Here is a 22,217-nt window from a genome sequence, read left to right as displayed (position 1 = left end):
AAAGTATAATGTATTTTTAATTAAAATAGATACTACATAGCTAACTAGCTCTGCCTCCATATCCTGTCCTATAATATATTGTAATAAAATAGCAATTATGAGACCAACAACTACCAACGCTTCCATTGTGTGGTGGAACAAAGCCAGCCAGAAAACAACTTCAGATAGGTAAGAAAGCCTTGCTTGTATGTTGGTTACTGAAGCCATGAAGTCAGTGGACTTGAGGAGGGATGGAGGGAGGGATTATGTGCGGCTGTTGAGGCATTGCTTAACCTACCGCCTCTTCCACTTGGGGGGTCATGTAACTTATCCAACTTGAGACTTATCCAAGGCGTTTGATTGTGTTGAACACGAAACATTAGTCAGAAAACTTCACCATTACGGTATTAGAAATAAAGCATTGGTGTTAATGACATCCTATTTAAATTTTAGACTACAAAAGGTGGATGTTAATGGAAATCGGTCCTCTATATCACTAGTCAAAATGGGGGTTCAACAGGGCTCGATTTTAGGACCCTTTTTCATTCCTTATTTATATAAATGAGCTCCCTTATATTGCAAAGGATAAATATCAAATTGTGTTGTTGGCTGATGATACATCACTCATGTTTAAAATACACCGTTGCTAACTATATTGTGATGTTGTTAACAATGCTTTGACTAAAGTTCTACATTGGTTTAAAGCTAATTACTTATTACTTAATACAGCTTAAAAACGAGAAATTAGATATAGTTGATAGCGCTGTTTTTCTTGGAATAACGTCCCTCCCTAAAATATGGTTGAGGGAGGCGATGGCTGATCCTGTTGTCAGAAGCTCTGCTTCAGATTCTTAAAAGTTATTGTATACATATTTTTTGAATATATAATCCCTTATAAAATGCTCACAGAATACCTTTATTTATTTACGGTGAGTGTGGATGATGCAGCTAGTGTACTCAATAACTTTGGTTTTGTATTAATTTACATTTACTTTTTTTTTTGACTTACTCGTGTGAGGCATTGGACTATTTGACGTTTGAGTATATTTGTTGCATCACTTTATATCGTGATTCAAATCATTTGTAAAACAATGATAATGTAAATATGGATTTAAAAGAGTGGCAATGAGTTTCTAGCTACTTCTTCAAATTAGCTCAACCCTTTACGAAGTAGCGCTAGATTCAATAAGAAAAAAAAATTCTGACATTCATAAGTGTCATTTCCTTGAGCTACATGAATAAAGTGATTTTGATTTGATTTGATTTAACTAAATGCGCAAACGCTAACGGAATTTAGAAGACTCATTATTGCTAGACCATATATTAGGCATGATACCTGATCAAATGACCCTACAATTAATAACTGTCAATCACTATATTCTGGAACTACCTTCCAAGGACGAGTGAATGAATTCAATGACGGGATGGAGCTCTTATGGGTCCACTAATGTCCAAAGTGGAAAATTAACTTGGCAGTGGGGTCTATGGAGAACACCCCAGGCTTAAGCCCAGCACAAACCTGGGGAGTTTTGCCTACATAATTCAAGCAGGTATACGCCATTTTAGAATGAGCGGATACCAATGTCCAAAAAGGCTACTTCAACCAAAATATATACATTCACTCTGGCAGTCAGGCAGCATTGTTGGCCTAAGATGCAGACTAAACGGCGTCAAAATTAGACAAAACTGCATTGACTGCCTAAGCACAATAGGCATAAAAAATAGGCTGATTCTCAGATGGGTCCCAGGGTATGCCGGAGTCATAGGCAGTGAAACAGTCGATGAGCTCGGAAACCCTGAGAAAACAATGTCAAAAAGAAATACTTAAACGCTGGAGCAACTGAAGAGGTATAAACCATTCCAAAGCACTGATAAAGGCATTCAATAGTAGAGACGCGAATGAAGCCCTATCCCTGAACAGAAAAAATCAATGCGCACTGTTGCCTAAACAGACACCTCAGTATCAGAAATGGGAAATCAGGAATCAGACAAGAAAAATAATGTGGATTTTGCCTCGCCTCCTCGCTCCTGTGGGATTGCGGCCCACTAACGCATAAGCGTAATATAATCCTTGGTGACTACACTCTGCTTTCAGGTGATTTTTTTTACACTCGCGTTAAGAAGATACCACGGTTCCTAAATGCGGCAGGACTTGACGACGAATGTGTGATGACGTATGAGTGGCGAACACAATATTTCTATTCTGGACACGGTGTTCCTAGGACTGATAGAATAATAATAGTCAAATCAAATCAAATCAAAACAATTTATTGAAAGTAGGTATATACCTAGATACCTTTATACGTAGAAAAGTGTATTGTATATACAATACACTTTTCTACGTCATAAATACAATAGAATAATTTAATACATTATCGTAAAAATATAAATGTAACAATAATAACAATATAAATGTCTATAATAAAAATATAAATGTCATCGATGGTATTGTACATATAATACCTGTTACCTATCATTTATTTATTTTGTTTTGTCACTAAATTACAATTATTGTTCCAAATAATTTTGTCATTTAAATATTCTTCTACCTTACAATACGCATCTTGTGATAGTATGTTCTTAATAACAAACTTAAACTTATTTTCACTAAGACTAATAATATTTTCAGGTAATTTATTATAACATTTAATACATAGGCCCACAAAAGAATTATTAACTTTACACAATCTGTATTTTGGACATGCTAGTTTATATTTGTTTCTCGTATTAAAATAATGTTTATCACAATTTCTATCAAAATTTTTAAAAGTTCTTCGAGCATACATAATATTTTTATATATATATTGTCCAGGCACCGTCATTATGAAAATTTCTCTCAATGTATCACGGCTACGTAGATTATAAATACTTCTAATTCCCCTTTTTGCAGTATAAATATAGACTGTATATCAGCTGCTCGACCCCACAGCAGTATGCCATATGTCATAATTTTGTGGAAGTAACTAAAATAAACAATACGAGCTGTAGTTACATCAGCAAGCTGTCTTACTTTTCTTACAGCGTAAGCAGCTGAACTAAGACTTTTCCCCAAATGTGAAATTTCGAGGAGTAGACAAATCATAAAATATTGCAATAATATTTTTAGACCTCTCCCAAGCCTGAAAATCATGTTGAAAAAGTACAGAGCCGGCATCGATAGTGCTGCGACCCTTAGTGAATCCAAATTGTTCTTTTACCAATATGTTATTTAAATTGAAGTGGGAGAGCATTTGGTTGAGCATAATTTTTACTAAAACTTTGCTCAGTACTGGGAGCACAGAAATAAGTCTATAATTACTGGGTTCGGTTTTATTCCCATCCTTCAATAATGGAACAACTTTGCTCACCTTCATTAAGTCTGGAAATTCTCCTGTGTCCACGCAGTTATTAAAAAGTGTGGCTAAGTAGGGTGCTATTGTGTCAATTATAATATTATGACATAAATTGACAGACATTCCCCATATGTCTTCAGTATATTTCTTACTAATTAATTTTAAAGTTTTAACAATGACTGTGGAATCTATGTGCCGAAAATTCAATAAATTATCACATGAAGGTGTTGATTTTTTTAGCAAATAAGTGGAAAATAAAGCTGACGAATTCAAGTTTTAGGTAGTTTTTAAGGGAATATTAGTGAAGTAGCTTTGAAATTCCTTTGCTACTTCTTTAGTACAACTAATTAGTTTATTATCCTTTATTTTGGTAAAGTCAGATACATGCCTTTTTATTTTGACAGTTTCGTCATTAACTTTCAAATAGTTTATATTTTATTATCTGATTTTTTATTTTATTTAATACGTGAAGTGCTTTGGCCTTTTTACATACATTTTTGTAATTTTAGAATAGGTTTTTAAATATTCTTTCACACTATAATTACATGTCAATGACCATACAGTTCAAATAAATGGTCCATGCTCAGGCGTATACCTTTAAAAGCCCAATCATTAAATTTTTGTTTCAAATTTATTTTTGTCTCTTTCCTTTTAAAATTTTCAGCGTATACTGGCTGCACTATATTAAAAAAGTTATTATAATAGTTATTCGGATTACTGTAATCATAATTTTGTTCTTGTAACAGTTTATATAATATTGAGTTAAGCTTTACTATCTGCTTCTTAGTTATTGGTCTACTTTTGACGATAATAAACTGAGAAAAAGGTAGAGATACACTAAGCCCGCTATGATCAGACTGTATATTATTAATTTAATTAATTTTTTATAATTTTACAATCAAAGCAATTAAAATTAGTAAACACATTGACAATGCAAGTCGCAGTTGTTGAAGTTGTTCTCGTCGGCTAATGAAATAAATGAGGAAGGTCAAAAGATTTAAATAAGTTGAGTTAGTCGTTTGAGCTTTTACAAATATCCAAGATATTAATATTAAAGTCTCCACAAACCATTAAATGTTTGTTATTTTTTGAGAGTCTAGTTAGTATATCTTCCATTACCAATAAAAATTTACAAAGATTATTTTGATATGGTGGCCTGTACACACAGACTATTAAGTAATTTTCTAGCTCCACGCATGAGATCTCTATGGTTTGTTCAATCGACAATGCCACAATATCTTTTCTCTCTTTTACTTTTATTTTATTACGGACTAATATAAGGGATCCACCACCATTTTCTGTTGAATGAACAAATAATCGTATAATTTTTATAATTAAATAACAATTGATGTTCCTGTAACCAATGTTCAACTAAACACAAAATTTCATAATTATATCTTTCTAAAAATAATTCTATTATTAATTCTTTACTTGAAAATCCTTAAATATTTTGATAATGTAACTTAAGTGTTTTAGGGGGTATCTTATTAATAGTTTCACAACCAGAGTAGTGCTCCTTTTTAAGTAACAATAATTCTACATAAGCCGTATACTATATATTTATGAAATGAAATGAAATGAAATGAAATTTATTTGCAGGAAACATTGTACTTAAGGTGTTAACAATATAATGGATAATCCAATATGTTTCGTCAATTGACATGCAAAATATGTTACAAGATTGTCTAAACACTAATCGTACTGTTATATTGAAACATGTCGGATTTCACAATGATATCAATAATATTTATAAAATGAAATTTTAATATATTATAATATGAGACGTAAATAACTTAATAATTCATTTAGTACCTATGTATAATATTAACAAATTCAATGTCATAAAAGTATATTAATTTACATATATTATTATCAAATAGACTAATTCATTTTGTATTGAAAAATTCATTTAAACTATAGAAGCACTTATTTGTTAACCACTGATGCAGTCTTCTTTTAAAAACTTTGAACGGTAAATCTTTCAATTCATTGGGCAATTTATTATATATTTTCACAGACATGCTGAAACAATTTCTACTAAAAGATGCAGTTCTACAGAAGGGCATTATGAGTTTATTTGGATTCCTTGTATTTAAAACCTTCTGGCTTTTTTTTGTATAGAAATCAAACATATGTTTTTGAACAAATAGGCTTATTTCATAAATGTATAGGCATGGCAGCGATAGAATTTTCAATTTTTTAAATAGCGGTCGACAAGAATCTAGGGGGCCGGCTCCACAAACCGCCCTGATACACTTCTTCTGTCCAATAAATAAATGCCCTATGCTCACCGAGTTGCCCCATATGACCAATCCATATCTTAAAGCTGAAACCACGAATGCATGATATGCCATTAGCGCTGTTTTTTCACCTATTGTTTTTGATACGCGTTTGAGGACAAATACATGTTGGTTAATTTTTTTGCTAATTTTGTCAACATGTGACTTGAAGGACAAGTTGCTGTCTAAAGAAATACCAAGAAAATTGACAAGTTGTGCTTCTTTAATATTCTCATTATGATAATTAACATTAATATCTTTTCCTTTCCCATTCTTATTATAATACTGCATATACATTGTTTTTTTTATATTTACAGTCAGGTTATTTTCAGTAAGCCATTCAATTGTGTCCTTTATTGTTTTATTAATTTCTATATCATATGTCAATTCATTGTTACATTTAATTACAATAGAGATGTCATCAGCAAAAAGAGTACAGTTATTAGTAGTAATGCTAGGTTAGTCGTTTATGTAGATTATGAATAGAAGTGGACCCAATATACTTCCTTGTGGTACACCTTTTGTTTTAAGTCTAAGTTCTGATCGATAAGGTATTACTTCTTGTTTATTATTTAATTTAGCAATTTCAACGTATTGAGTACGGTTTGAAAGATAACTTTTAAGCCAGTCATTTGCTAGACCTCGAATACCATATTGAGCGCATTTATCTAATAGTTTTTCATGACAAACATTGTCAAAAGCTTTGCTCATATCAAAAAATACTGATGTTACTGGAATTTTTGTATCCATGCATTCCGATATTTCTTTTATTAGCGAAAAACACGCTAAAGTTGTTGATTTTCCTTTTTGGAAACCATTTTGTTCCTCCAAAATGATATTATGTTTAGTTAAAAAAGATGTTAATCGCTTGTGGCAGTATCTTTTCAAAAATTTTTGAGATAACAGGAATGAGTGTGATTGGTCGATAGTTGTTAGTATCCTTTTTATCACCCGCTTTGAGTAAAGGTGTTACTTTTGCCTTTTTTAAATTTGATGGGAAAGTACCTTCTTCAAAAGATAGATTTATTAAGTAGGCTAGGACTGGAGCTAGTTCCTTTGCACATTCCTTTATTACCTTTGTTGCTATTTCATCGCAGCCCGTGGAATTTGAATTATTAAGTGACTTAATAACGGTTATTATCTCCATTTCATCAGTTGGCATTAAGAAAATATTTGAATTGTTATGTTTTAATTTATATGTAGGTTTTTTATTTTTTACATTTTGACTTTGACTTTGTGTGACTGTATTTATAAAATAATTATTAAAAATAGTAGCAATCTGAGTTGGATTATTTATAATTTTATTTTCATATTTAATTTCATCGATACTTCCTACATTAGAGTTAGTTTTATTTTTAATCACATTCCACGAAGCTTTGCATTTATTTTTCGAGTAAAGTATATATTTGTTGTTACTACTTCTCTGAGCTAGGTCTATACACTTGTTGAGAATCTTTGAATAATTATTAAATTTGTTTTTGTTGGCAGGTATTTTATTCTTATAATATTGATACCTTAATTTTCTTTTTGTTGCACATGATTTTTTTATACCTCTGGACAACCATTTTATTTTTGAATTTGAAACATTAATTTTATACTTAAGAAGAGGAAAACATAATTTATAAAATATGATTAATGTATTGTAAAATTCATCAAAAGATTCGTCCAATTTCTGGGCATCATACACGTCTATCCAGTTAAGACTTTTTATACAGTCCTTAAATTTGTTTATGTTTTGATTACATAAATCTCTTTTGAAAATTAACTTATACGACGGTGTTGAATTATTTATTTTTGTCGGTACTACTAAGAATTGTGCTGTGTCATGATCCGATAGGCCTAACTGACGAATCTCCCCTGTGGCATTTTCTATATTACTAACAAAGAGGTCAATACAGGATTTTTGCCGAGTAGGTTCATTAATATGTTTAAAAAAATTATAATTTCGCAATAAATTTGTAAACTCCAGATTCGTTTTAGTATTTTTTAGAGTGTCGATATTAAAATCACCAACAATCACAATATTACTGGTCTCCCAATATCTTAATTTGTGTAAAAGTAAATCAAGCTTATTCAAAAATTCAGCAACGTTCGAATTCGGCGTCCTGTATAGACATATTACAATTAATTTGTGCTTTGGTATTCTTAAACCACAACATTCGAAAGAATATTCTACACATAGCTCATCCATGACATCAAATTTTACAGCCTCAATATAGTCTCTGACTAGAATGCAGACCCCACCACGCTTTTGCTTAAGTCTACAAAAAGCAGATACCATTGTATATCCATTCAACTTAATATTAGATCTGTTTTCTGCATTCACGAATGTTTCGGATAGACATATAACATCTACTACTTTTCCATTTTATAAAAAGTTCAGTTAGAGCTATGTTTAGTAGATCTTTTTTACTTAAAACGCTTGCTATATTCTGATGCATTATATTAAGATAAAATTTGGACTCGAAAAAATGAATCGCTTTTGAGGTCATTATTTTGTTCTTTACTTTTTAGTTTGAAATAATATGGTATAGTACCTTTTATTATTTTACTATTGGTGATAGTTTTGGCAGGCTGCGATATTTGAGCTTGATGTTGACTGCCTTTCGCACTACGAGCCATGATAATTTTACTACCGGGTACTAAATATTTTTATAGATAAATAATTTACTAATAATCGATCCGATCTTATTTATAACTCTATTACATTTTATATGTGAGCTACAAAGGGGAACTTTAGCTGTAATACTATTTATTAGTTTTTTCATAAAAGTTCATAATAGTTAGCAATCATTTCTTAAACAAGAACATGTTGAAAGAGATCGGGATTGTTTTAATCGTGGTTTCCATTTACTTGATTTGCTACATTCACACATTTCACTTTTCAAGAAAGCAGCTGTAATTTCTGGAAGCAAATAGTAGATAAGAACAAATTTATATAAAATCCATTCGTTGTAGCATGTGAGTACTGAATATTAACATGAATATTAATGAAAATTAACATTTTCTCTGCTTTGCAGCCTTAACGGCTACATGTTACTTTAGTTGACAGGTGTCAAACATTTAATACTAATATTAATAATATTTAAAATAAATAAAATATAATTTAAATTTGTTCTTATATATTTTTCTTCGTATTTGTGTAGAAGTAGTTGTAAAATATTTTTTAGATTTATATAATTCGTTATTTTATATAGCCGTCAAACAATCGTCATAAAATTATGTTTCATGCATGTCTGATTGCCTATAAGTAGAATTGCAATTATAATTGTTTAAGTATGTTGTAATTATAGTGGAATGTATGTTGTAGTTTCTGTAGGTAATCTTAAATAAATAAATAAATTACTCGACAATAAGTTATTGTATAATTGCAACTCGTTGTTACTACGACGTTCTTGTAATAATATACTCGCTATGAACTTTGCCTGATAGTTTTGTGCACGTAGTGTTTAAATAGTCTTTATTATTTTCTATTAAGATAATTCCTTGCAAATATGGTATATATAATAAAAAACAACAAATTTCCATTCATCTTGTCCGATAAGTATTTTTGATATCTTATCAAAATATAAACCTTGCGTTTGATTTATATTAACAACCTTATGGTTTCCTTCTGATGGAGGTATAAAAAATGTGAACAAAAGGAGTATCATGGTAGCGTAGTGGTAAATTCCTCTTCTCTTGTGGTCTCCGTCTCGATGTTGCTGGTTGTATTATAGGTTGCTGTGGTGGTGATTCGGGATCCAAATTAGTATCCTGGTTATCATGGTTTGAAAACTGATCTACTAGCAATAATATAGCCTTAGGATAGGTCTTTTGATACTACCGTTTTTTATCTTGACAGTTACTTCTCTGACCCACTCATTGTTTCCTGGATGAAGCTCCACGACTCTGCCCAGGGCCCACTTTCCCAGTGGGAGATTGGTGTCATTAATTATAACAATAACGCCTATTTTCATAATGCGTTGGGCACTAAGCCACTAAGACCAAACGTTCAGTAATGTTAGGTTCTCTGTCCGCCATCTCTTCCACACATCAAGAAATATCTTTTGAGTGAGCTGCCATCTGGTACGTAAATCCTTTTCAGTCTGGACAATGCTTAACGTTGGACCACTTGATAGGAAATGAGCCGGTGTGAGGAAATCTAAATCATCTGGGTCTTCATTCAAGGGGCACAAAGGTCTGGAGTTCAGAGTACCTTCTATTTGAGCTTTGATAATTCCTCGTATGTCAACCTTTGTTCTCCTAATTTGCATTTCAGTTATCTGCGTATAGAACTGGTCATCTATCATGGATTTGAAGTTGATAATCTCTTCCTGCAGCATTCTGTTGGATTTTATGAAATTGTTTCCGTTGTCACTGTTCATGTGACCTGGAATTCCGCGACGAGCTGAGAGTCGAAAGAAAGGTGCAATAAAGGCAGACGCGGTAAGATCGGATTCAAGTTCAAGATGAATACCCTTGGTTGTCATGCATATTAATACAGCAATGTATCCTTTGGTACATTTCATTCCTCGTCCTTTGGCTGACTTTATATCAACAAAAACTCCTGTATAATAAAATGGTCTCGAAATATTGGTTCTAGCTGGTGGTGAATCACTCAATAATTGGTTATGTTTCGTAGGATTGTGCCTTCTACATATAACGCATTTTCTTATCCTCATTTTAACTGCACTGTATCCGCCTATAATCCAATATTGTTGACAAAGGTATGATTGCGTTAAATGCCCTGCCATGGAAAGTCATTCTTAAATTTAGACAAACATTTACGTGTAGTTTTTATCAGCTTTGATAGTAACACAGCGATGCATAGTTCTAGTCTAGGTAGCGAAATAATCTTCTTTGATGGAACAAGCCGTGTTTTTGATGCTACGATAACAACCGACAATTTGTTTTGGTCATTCTTATGAATCCTAGCATATATATCGCATGCATTAGCCTTTACAGATGCATCACAGAATCCTCGAAGCTCAGTGGTGTCATTAACGTTGCATTGTAGCCAACTTTGTATATTAATATGCTTTATATTATTATTTAAGTTATTTCTTATGGTGTCTCATCTATAACAATGGTTTCTGGCAATATATCATCCCATTGAAGATCAAGTAATCAAATTTCCTGGAATAAGAACTTGATATGTCAGACAATAAAGTGCGTTTGGTAAGCTTTAACGATGGTTCTAATATGAGGTTCAACATAAATTTATCATTTGTTTTCCATTGTAATCCCAAGGCCTTTGTTGACTCTTGGTGCTTCTTGAAATTATACGTGTGGTTATTTGAACTGTTCTCCTTATCTTCATCAAATAATTATAGTTTGTTAGATGACCATTTTCTGAGATTGAATCCACCCGAACTTAACAGTGCTATAAGTTCTGCTTTAACCTTTTTGCGGATTCAAGGTCATGGCTCCCGTGCAATACGTAATCAGTATGAAATCTGGTATTCACCACTTCTGCTGCATCAGAAAAACGTCGAGCTTCATCTTTGGCTAACTGTTTTAAAGTCATCATAGCTAGGAATGGTGCAGCTTTGGTGCTGTATGTATTAATGAAGCTTTAAATGAAGTCATTGAAAAACAACAGTTGTAACGTCGTATATTTTGTAGGAAATGATTGGAATCTGGTGAGTCTCTTGTCTTATATGCAAGTTATTGTGGTGGTGGTACATCTAATTCTGGTAAACTGACTTTACCACTCGAACAGCAAATATCGGCAGTTTCGCCTATAAATTTCCGTGCATGGCAATACTTGCATATCATATTCATTTTTCCGATGACAATATCTGGATGTTTACTATTATTTTTTGCAATCATGATGGAAAGCTTCAAGTTCTAGACTCATACATGTAGCAGCTCGTTGTTGGCTTAGATTGGCTATTATTTCGTTACTTGAGATCTTTTCCACTTCAAGTTGAACAATAATTTTACTCGTGATCGCGTTCATCATGATCGCGTGCATCAATAGTAAGTGCTCTTTCTTCTTCAGTTTAAATTTTTGTAGATCTTTCTATCCTTTCACGATTATTTGAAAGCCGTTCCTCTGATGGAAAATTACTAAATGTCGGTTTATATACTATTGAATATCGAAATTTCTACTACCAAAACACTCTAGAATGTTGAAATAGTTCGGACGTTTTCGTTCCTAGATATAACGTGAATTTGTTTATTTACTGTTCACTTGTAACACAGTTTTAACGGTACCTGCGCTATATATTCTAGAAGTAGCTGTCTTCGTAAAAGACAACCCCCACCTTTACAAAACGAGATCCGAAGGCCAAACGAGAAATTTACGTTTTGAAAATCGCTTATGTCTGGAGAAATCAAACACCACTTTAAAAGACTCAAGTATAATCTGCATGGGACAACAAATTTATAATAAATTACCAGAGCATGTGAGAAACTTGCCTAAAAGGGAATTTAAACATAAACTTAAAATATATTTAGCGCATAAATGTTATTATAAAATCAGTGAATTTTTAATAGAAAATGACTTTGAAGCCTTGAAGTAACATTGACAAATAAGTATTTAGTAACTGCGTATTTTGAACATAATTTTTAATTTAACTATGACATTTGTAATATTTTTTCTTAATAATGATATGGTCGCTCTTATTTTTAACTTCATGATACAATTAATTTAATTTAACTTTATTTCATGATGTAATCAATTTTGTTTTATGATAATTATTATGATTGGATTATAATATCTATATGTCAAATATTTGTATGCTCAATAACGGGCACGACTTGGAGAGCTAAACTGTATTTAAGTAATGTATCTATAATGTATTACCCTAGTCAACAAATAAAGATCTTACTTACTTACTTACTATTGAAATCGCGTATGAAACCACGTGATAAAGACATTATAGGGGTGATTACGATAATTTAAAGCTCTGGTATAAATCTTTCACATCAATTACAGATTATCTTAATATATATAAATAACGTGACACGTTGTTTGTCCGCGATGGACTCATAAACTAATGAACGGATTTAAATGGGGATTACTTCATGGAGTGCAGTTTGGTCCAACTTGAGAGATAGGATAGTTTTCATTTTGGACCCATAATTAGTTTTATTTTCAATACTTGTTTTGTATGGATATGGTTTCTGTGAGAGAATTTAGTGACACATGGTCACAGAACACTTTTACTCTAACGCGCTGTGAAACAATTTCATTAAAACAACAGGGAGCATTTTTGCGAAATAGTTCTTGATTTTTTTTAATATTATTGGCGAATTCATATAAAACAGTACTTTTTTATTATCTACAGAACAACGCTTGTCGTTTAAGGTAGTTATCATATAAGTTAACATCAATGTGAGAATATTTTTACACGCAAATACCATGTAAAACTATAACTAAGTATGTAATATGTCACGGAATATTTGCATAAACTTTCATAAGCTTCTATGTATGTCTGTTTGTATGTAATCATGGAAAGTAAGTGTTTTTTTATGAAAATAACGGACGAGACGAGCAGGACGTTTAGCTGATGGTAATTCATACGCCCTGCCCATTACAATGCAGTGCCACTCAGGATTCTTAAAAAGCCCAAATATTATGAGCGGCACTACAATTACGCTCGTCACCTAGACACATAAGATGTTAAGTCTCATTTGCCCAGTTATTTCTCTAGGTAGGACGTCCATCTAACCGAAACACAGTAATGCTTACACATTATTGCTTCACGGCACAAATAGGCGCCGTTCTGGTACCCATAATCTAGCGGGCATCCTGTGAAAAGCGCCACCCACTGGTGAGTATTTGGTACGTGATTTTTGACCCCCTCAATAAGCCGGAATTTGCATAAAACCAAACTTATTTATTTATTTAACTATTTAGTATTTTATTATAACATTAAATTAAAATATCTTCAAATTCACTCTACCTTTAGCAATAAATATAATTATGTAAATAAAAACCAAAATATCATCAAACACCTCATGCTTTTTACAATAAATTTTTTTTCTTACTTAGTTTAAATACTTTACGTAGTTTTTAAAAAATATTTTATATTTTAAGTTAGATACTTATTATATAAAAGCGTGTTTTTAAATTCATTTCTTACTATTAACATAGTGAACAGGAGGCCAAACGAGTCAATACCGGCGCCCCACATCACAGGAAGATTGCCGGCCTTTTTGTTAATAATCCTGGAAAAAACATCTTTCATTCATATGTGACTTTATGACTGTAAAGTAAAAAAACATAGTAAGTTTAATTAAAAATAATAATAAACTTTATTGGCAACATAATTACACTGCTTAAAATAGGGTGTTCGAAGTGAATCCATCGAACAGCATTATATTACAAATATTGCTTAGTAGATAATATTAATTGTAATAAAACCATGTGTTGCCTTTAGTAAGGCAGTATGCGAGTAACCATTGATCGGTCCGGTCCTAGTAACCATTAACCATTTGTCTATAACCATTACAGGACTGGTCCGAGTAACCATTTTAACCAATTAATAGTAGAAATCCGCGTACTCACAAATAGAACCATTAATTATAGTTATTTACCAAGTGTCATTTAGTATCTTAAGTAAATAAATACTTTTACCATAAAACCAATATAGATATCTACCCCTAAGTGCACCCCTTTTCATAGGTCATAAATTATAATATAATAAGGGAATCTTTAACAAAAAAGTAATTTCAACATAATATATTAAACTAAAATTAATTAAGCAAACTAAACTTAAACTACAAAAACAAACTAAAAAATAATTAAAACAGGCCTAGTAAAATAAAAATAAATAAAACAATTAGATTGAGGAGCAGTGCAATCACTTTAGTATTGCCAATCCGACGCCCACTCAGTATACGTCGAGCCTTCCGAGCCTCGACACTGATTTTCAGTAGGCACCGTGTTTCACAGCACGGACAGCGACTGCGGTATACAAGTACTACCTACAGCTACAATTACAATTTAAATACTTATTACTACACTAAAAAAAATAAGTAGCTATACACATTTATTGTGTAGTAATTGAGTTCTTTTAATTCATAACTCTGGACTCTAAAGTAATAGAGATTGGGCGCAGTAATAATATCTATATATATAAAAATGAATTGCTGTTCGTTAGTCTCGCTAAAACTCGAGAACGGCTGGACCGATTCGGCAAATTTTGGTCTTGAATTGTTTGTGGAAGTCCAGAGAAGGTTTAAAAGGTGAATAAATAGGAAAATGCTGCTAAATTTAATAAAAACAACAAATTTGTTCTTCCTTTGGTGTGTCCATACATAATTTCTATGAGAGAATTTATTGACGCACGGTTTGACAGCAGGGTGCATATTTCACGAAGTAATTTGATGTTATGATATATTATTGACAAATTCATATAAAAACATTATTTTATTTATTATATACAGAATAACGTCTGTCGGGTCAGCTAGTAATATAATAAATAAATAAATAAAACTCTTATCCCAAAGAGATCACAGAAAGCATAGAACATTAAAACGACGAAGAAGCCACGTAATTTGCATCTTAACATCTATTAGCCTGTTAGAATACCTTGCCGACCACTAATTAGGTGTTAAATCACCGGGAACGACTAGGATCCAGCATAAAGTTGTGTCCCGATGTTTACGTGATTTACACTAGTGGATAGAGTGCGGGTAGTTATGGGTTCTCACTGCCACGAGCGGTAGCGGGGAAAACTAGAGAAGTAGACATATTTTTTTGTATGGAAGTTCTTTTTACGCCAATGAGCACACAAAGGAGTCAATAAAGTTTATAAAAAAGCTGCATTACTTTACATCTATTTACATAGTATTAAGTTACTAAATGTTATTATAAAATTTGCGCTGATCCCACAGACAAACCAACAAGATGGTTTTGTGGGACCATCTTTTTATTTTTTGAAGATATTTTTACTGCGATTATGAACGTCGACATTCCAAAAAACTTTATTGTAATTCTTAAAAATTCTATGAATCGGAGAATTTTTACCATAGTTCATAGTGTAAAATGATAATGAAAATAGTGGCGTATTTTTCGTTCATTTTAGTGGTACATTGTAGTAAATACTAGCAAGTAATTTTGGGAAGTCCAGAAGATTATTTAATATATTTAATAAGATCATTGTATCTACTAACGTCTGTTAGTGAAATTATATTATGATGCATGCAGCCATCTTTATAGTTTTTTATGACGAATGTTAAGGTGCCTTATAAATTTAGATTGATTCGTTCCTGGTTTTTATATATACGTTATATAATGGGGCAACCAGATACAACTAGCGTACTCTAAGACATTACGCACGTATGTATAGTAAACAGATTTAATACTTGCAAGGTCATTAAAAGGTTTACAGGTACGTATCACAAAACCTAAGTTCTTGAACGCTTTGTTCGCAACGTAATCAAATATTTTTTACCATCTGCGAATAAAAGATTGTTGCATGCATTAAAATATCTGTATATATCATAAATATATGCGTTGTAAAGCAATGGTCCCAAGTGAGATCCGTGTGGAATACCTGATCGAATTTTCACAAAATTTAGCCTGAGATCGATTAGACAAGTATAATTTAAACTATACTATCCCCATGTATACCTAGACTTTCTGGTTTAGCTAGTAAAATGATGTGGTCTACACGATCGAAGGCTATACGAAATCAGTGTAAACCACATCAACTAGTCCACCATTTTCTATATTTTTAAGGACATACTGTATAAACTCAGCTAGTTCGTCATAGTTGACTTATGTTTGAGGAAATCGTGCTGTGTATGAATCTGTGGAATAAATTTGATCTTTAAAAGTTTTTCAAACATTTTACTAAATGTATTAAGCGTCAATTTTAGATTTCAATTTCTTTTTATGAATACGTAGACGTTAGCCTCTTTCCATTTAGATGGAAATATTCCCTCTTATAAAGAGCTGTCATAAATATATTTGAGAGGCTTAACTATTAGGAGGACAAACGAGTGTACGGGTCACCTGGTGTTAAGTGATCACCGCCGCCCACATTCTCTTGCTCTTCGTTTTAAGGAATTGTAATAATTTATTTTTACAAACGCCAGCTTTACCAATTGCATTACATTTGGGTAATTGAAGATTGTCAAGGTTATACTTTGAGGCGAGTTGGACAAAAACACTTTTAAAAAAATATTTAAACCATTACATATATCCGGGCCGTTGTTAAAGACTTGGGTGTTCAATAATAATGTCTTGAAAAATTTTATTTGTGTATTAATCCTATCACTTTAAAAAACATAACAAAGAGGTTTATATAGCTTTAGCATGAGCATAATATCATATATCAGACATATTCAACCGCTAAATCATAATAATGTTAAATATTGTATTATATAATATTGTGTATAAAGTATAATAATTGTGGTAGGAGAATAGTATAAATAAATTTTGTTGTGTTTGAGTTCCTTGTTACTTGGTGATTATTGTAATATATATTGTTAATAAACAAGTAAACACAGTGTGGATATAGTACATGATAATATGACTGGGTAATTGCATTGGTGTGTAATGTAGGTATACAATAGTTAACCATAATTATTATCGCAAAAGTAAATATACAGATCCGTAATGAAAGTGACGGATATCAAATCACTTTATTTTTGAGCTATCTACCTCTTTGTTTATAGATATTTTCGGTGATTTGTCGTCCCTTCGCACAAAAATTTGGCAATTTCGAATCCATAATATATATTTGTATGATTTAGATTTTGTAAGCTCTCGACACTTATAAAACGGACTTTTACTTTCAAGCTTGAGGTGTTCATTGACAAATACGCGCTGGTCGCCCTGTAATTCCGTGTGTATACACATGGCTGTGTATACACACGGGCTTAAAGGGCGACCAGGTTAATACCGCGACAGCGCCGCACGCCCGTTATTTTTGTTGGGGGGTGATGGGGAGGGGGGGCAAAGTATGGCCTCCGGTCCTCGACACTAACCTATGCGAAACATAGCGGCACTGTGCCGCTACTTCACGCCGGTATTCTGTGCGAGTGTGGTAAGTAACCCGGACGAGTCAGGCCCGATTGTGCTAAAAGTCATAAGACGGCAGCGTGACTCACCCACTTTCAAAAAGCCCGTAGTCGCCTCTTACAACACCCTTGGACCTGGGACTACACTATTCTTTTTACGCCCCGGGGCAGCCCAGGGAGAAAAGTGGAACTCATTTGCACATCCACACAAAGAAGTTCCTCCATTGGAACTTTGCTATAAGCTTCATGCAGAGATTCTACCACTGGACGTATTATGCAAATCCTGTCATGATTAGATTGATCCCTAGAAATTTGTTTCGAGAATAGGGCTTCAGTGATTTGTAACTCTAGGTAATTGCACACCAATTACAAATGTCACACCAATGAACTGCCTAACATCCTCTTCAGAAAACGAAAAGTACTATAAGGATCTATTACACCTGATAGAAATTTGTCTCTTACGAAAATTCTTTTGAATAGTTCTTGTGGAAACAGATGGAAAACGAATTGTATAGGGGTGTCCAGCTGTAGAATTTCAGGGCCCAAGCTTTATTTTATTAAGCTATAAAGAAAATCTACTGATTATTTAGTAAAGATAAGCTGCTCCACATTAAACTGAAGATTTTTCTTTTTCCAACGCAAATTCGTAAGTCATCTGTAATTATTAGTGGGCTTTTTGAGGTTTGCTTCATGAGGAGGCTTTCCAACCCTCAAATAAATTCGTGGTGTCCTGATCACTGTGTCACTGATGGGGATCAGTAAATATCTATAATTTTTGGCGTTTGTTAATATCAATTTATACTAGCGTAGTTCAGTTTAGGCTCGCATACAGACACACCACACTAGCTTACAGCACCATAAATTCTAAACGAAACATATCCATCTAACTGCATTATTATTGAATATTCATCAAGCCAACAATCCATCGGAGCAATCACATCGTAATTTAAATCCTTGGAAATTTGCTCTGAATAGGTATTTTTTTTTGTTTAAACTTAAAATATTAGATGTAATAATCATTTTAAAATTATATTACTTAACTGAAGCAGAGTGCTACACGATTCTATTTCTTCAACCTTATGGCACGTTACAATCAAGAAGTTATCAATTTCAGTATTTACTATAATTTCATATTATCTACTTTAATTAAAAATAAATTATACTTTCATAGCGCGGTAAGCTGAACAAATAACAATTTATTAATTATTAATTTAAATGATTAACTATAGTGACTTCTTAACAAAACTAATTATAATTATAATAACTTCCTTGTGGGCTACCTATATAAGGCAATGGAAGAAAGTTTTCAATACTACTAATCGTCTGGAATTCTCCTCATAGCTTGTCACGTCCATAGAAGGAAATAAAACCATTCGCCATGAAACTATTACTTTGTAAGTATCATCTATATTTTCCACCGTTTCATCACACCCGTTAAAATTTTACTGTTATGCCTACTAACTTGGTTAGGTCGATTTAGTTATTCTGTTGTGAGACGATGCTTTTGCATGATTTTAACATGATCTTAGAAAATGATCATTCCAATTTTTAAATTACGAAATTCAAAAGAATTGTTAAAAGACGTTTATGTCGTAAAGGTTATTATAACACAAATGACTTTCCTAATAATACCTCAGATTGGAAATGGAGCAACTTCAGGCTATTTAAATTATTAATTTGATTGTAACGAAATTTTATAATACAATGAAGAGGCCCGCTGAGTTTCTCGCGCTCATTGTAAAGTCTAAAACACACATTTTAAATGGGTGGTAGTTTTTGACGTTCAGTGATTTTATATGGTATTTTGAATAAAAATATTAGAATTTGTCTTTTCAGTTACACATTAATTAAACATAATAATAAGTTAATGGATTTTGAAAATCACTATCTACTATCAAATAATATGAAAGTATTTTAGTACGTTAGTAGTTAGTATGAAAGTACGAAGATATTAAACATCAATTGCAAATGTTTTTTTAGATATTAATTATTTATAATATTTATTCAAAATCTTTATTTCATATTTTGGTTTAAACAAACTGAAAGCTTCATTTTAAGAGAACTTACAACATAAATTACAAAGAGTCAGTGCTAAATTTACCATTGTGATTATATGAATGATTAGACAACAAAAATATAGTAGTTCTAATTTTATATTAGTATCCTCACTTTAAAGAAGTTTAACACCTTAATCATCCACTGTTTTCTTCATTATAAATGTCATGCTAATATTTAAAGGACTAAACATTTTTATTTCAGTTGTTACATTGATTTTATCAATCGTTGCTTGGGCAAGTGCAAAATCAAAACTCCTCTGTGAATTAGAGTGCGCACATGACTACGTTCCTGTCTATGCCACTAATGGACAAACATATGACAACAGATGCTTGTAAGTATTCCGAATAATGTATTATGATAAAGATAATTACGTGATAATAATATAGAGCTTACTAATTTGAAAAATATTATGAACAAAACTTAACACATGAAGGGCGTATCACCAATTTAAAAACCATCAACGCCCCGGAGGTGGCTGTGTTACAACATAGTGTGTGCGGTGGTGATCACTTATCGTCATTTTTCTTGAGAACGATACCGTCTTGTCTATTTTCAACTATTCTTAGAATATTCTGGAAGCTTGGGTGTGTCGCCATTTTAACAAAACAATAAATTCCATTTATAGAAAGATGAAGAAAGTATATGAATTTGTCTCGTGATAATCGTAATAAGCTCTGATACGGTTATGATATATGGTTCCATCAGGGACTTCCTGTTTTCTTGCCTGCTTCATATGCAATATGGTGAATATTATGGTTTCAATGGTAATATTTTCATTCCCTTGAAATTTGATTGGTTATAGACGCGTTATATTATTTATCGCTATTCCCATCATATTAATTTCAAAAAACGAAATTCAAATCAGTCCATAAATGACGGAGATAGGCGATTTGAGAACATCCTGACTTAATTGAGCTCGACAAAGAACTTGGTTTTATTAAACTTTGTTTGTAGCGTTAGCAATTTCAAATTTAGGGCTTATAAATTAGTCGGTGCTTCAATGGGTGTTTGGAAAATTGTGCTGGCAGATTTATTTTATCTATGTATTAAAATATGTTTATACTATCAATAATTAATTACTTATAATAAATCATTATTTTCAGCGTTCAATCTGTTTTAATTATTCTTACTTTTCACATTTCAGATGTGACTGTCGCGGTGCAACGTTTGCTCACAAGGGCGTTTGTAAATCCGATGTACAACCTAATGTGGATGATTCTACTACTCAGGCCCCATAAGGAGCAAGGAGCATACATACATCATGTAGCAAATAAAAGAAAGTAATTAAATTAAAAAAAATTAAAGCAATAAATCATTTTAATTGTTTATTTCATTAAAAAGAGCTGAACTTAAGTCACAGGATTCTCATTAATAATGCCACTTATTATTTTTTGTGACATATCAATTATTTTTCAAAGTATATTCCTGCACTATTTACACTCTAGAACCTATTGTATAAAGTAGTTGAATTGGTGATTTTGAGGTATCTCTTGAATAACTTGGAAGGAATTCACTGTGTGACACTTTCTAGAGCCGTGTTCGTCCTGCCAGTTACGCAACAGTGAAGCAGTCCTCAGAAAGTATTCGCACTGGTATTGAACATCGCACTTATTAAAAATTCGAGCATTTCGTAGGGGACAGTGGCGAGATTGTCGAGGTGGCGAAGCAGAACGAACTTTTCAAATATTATGATGAAAAGCAAGAATTTCGTCGTGATGTTATTAGAAATTAGAAACGTCTCGTGATTACCCTAGAACGTAGTATATATGGCTCAGAAGTTATATCGGTCTAAAATTGTTCAAAAGTCTTTTATCGCCCATTTAAGGAAAACCAATAGCTAATATCATTTCTATAGGTACTTAAATAGTAATATACATCAATTACAAGTTTTTCAATTGACCTTGTAATGTGTAATCTGTTTGTAGGTTATTCATTTTAGGGGCATATTTGACTACTGAATTTTTTGATTTAATAAGTTCTAGTTTATTAATAATATAATACTCTAGACGGTTGAGATTCTCCTGAAGGGCATTAATGTCAAGGATAGATGTTATTGAAGAGAATATTTTCATATCATCAGCGAAGGAAAGTAAGTTGGCAGACTTAAAACAGCAATCTGTATCATCTAAATAGATAATAAAAAGAAGTGGACCAAGTAGTGATGCCTGGGGAACACCACTAGCTACTGGAACCCAACTTGGAATATAGTTATTTAGTACAACAGAACTATGTTTGATGAGAACCATCGTCGCAAGTCGCTCCGTATTCTTGGCTGAATTAGCTTGCATAATGTGCTGCGGTAGATTTTCTCGAACGCCTTACTATAGTCGGCATAGATTAAATCGACTTGCGTACAATCCATAGCGTAAGTAATAAAATTATTGAGACGTAAAAGATTAGCAATATTGAACTAACTTTCAGAAATTCATGTTGGAAGGGACTAAAGGTGTTTTTCAAGGTAGTATACCATTGCGGCTGACCTTCTCAAGGATCTAAGCATTTATGCAAATTTTTGGAAATGGTCTATTATTTGTAATTTCATATCGAGGTCCTTTCTAATATACTGGTGTAATAAATGCCAATTTACATAACCAAGGGACAGAGC

General features: G+C 32.3%; 2 long non-coding RNA genes across 2 annotated transcripts in view; both read left to right on the top strand.

The window, feature by feature from the left end:
• Positions 1 to 22,217, top strand: part of LOC126978216 (uncharacterized) — a 112,069-nt gene that overhangs the window by 54,774 nt on the left and 35,078 nt on the right. The window lies entirely within an intron of this gene.
• Positions 18,811 to 20,933, top strand: LOC126978211 (uncharacterized). Its single transcript, XR_007732536.1, has 3 exons — positions 18,811 to 18,948; positions 19,814 to 19,943; positions 20,757 to 20,933. It is a non-coding gene; the product is annotated as an uncharacterized LOC126978211 (long non-coding RNA).

This window comes from Leptidea sinapis, chromosome 47 (genome assembly GCF_905404315.1).
Source record: "Leptidea sinapis chromosome 47, ilLepSina1.1, whole genome shotgun sequence".
Classification (NCBI taxonomy): Eukaryota; Metazoa; Arthropoda; class Insecta; order Lepidoptera; family Pieridae; genus Leptidea; species Leptidea sinapis.
This window is presented reverse-complemented; position numbering and strand designations above follow the sequence as displayed.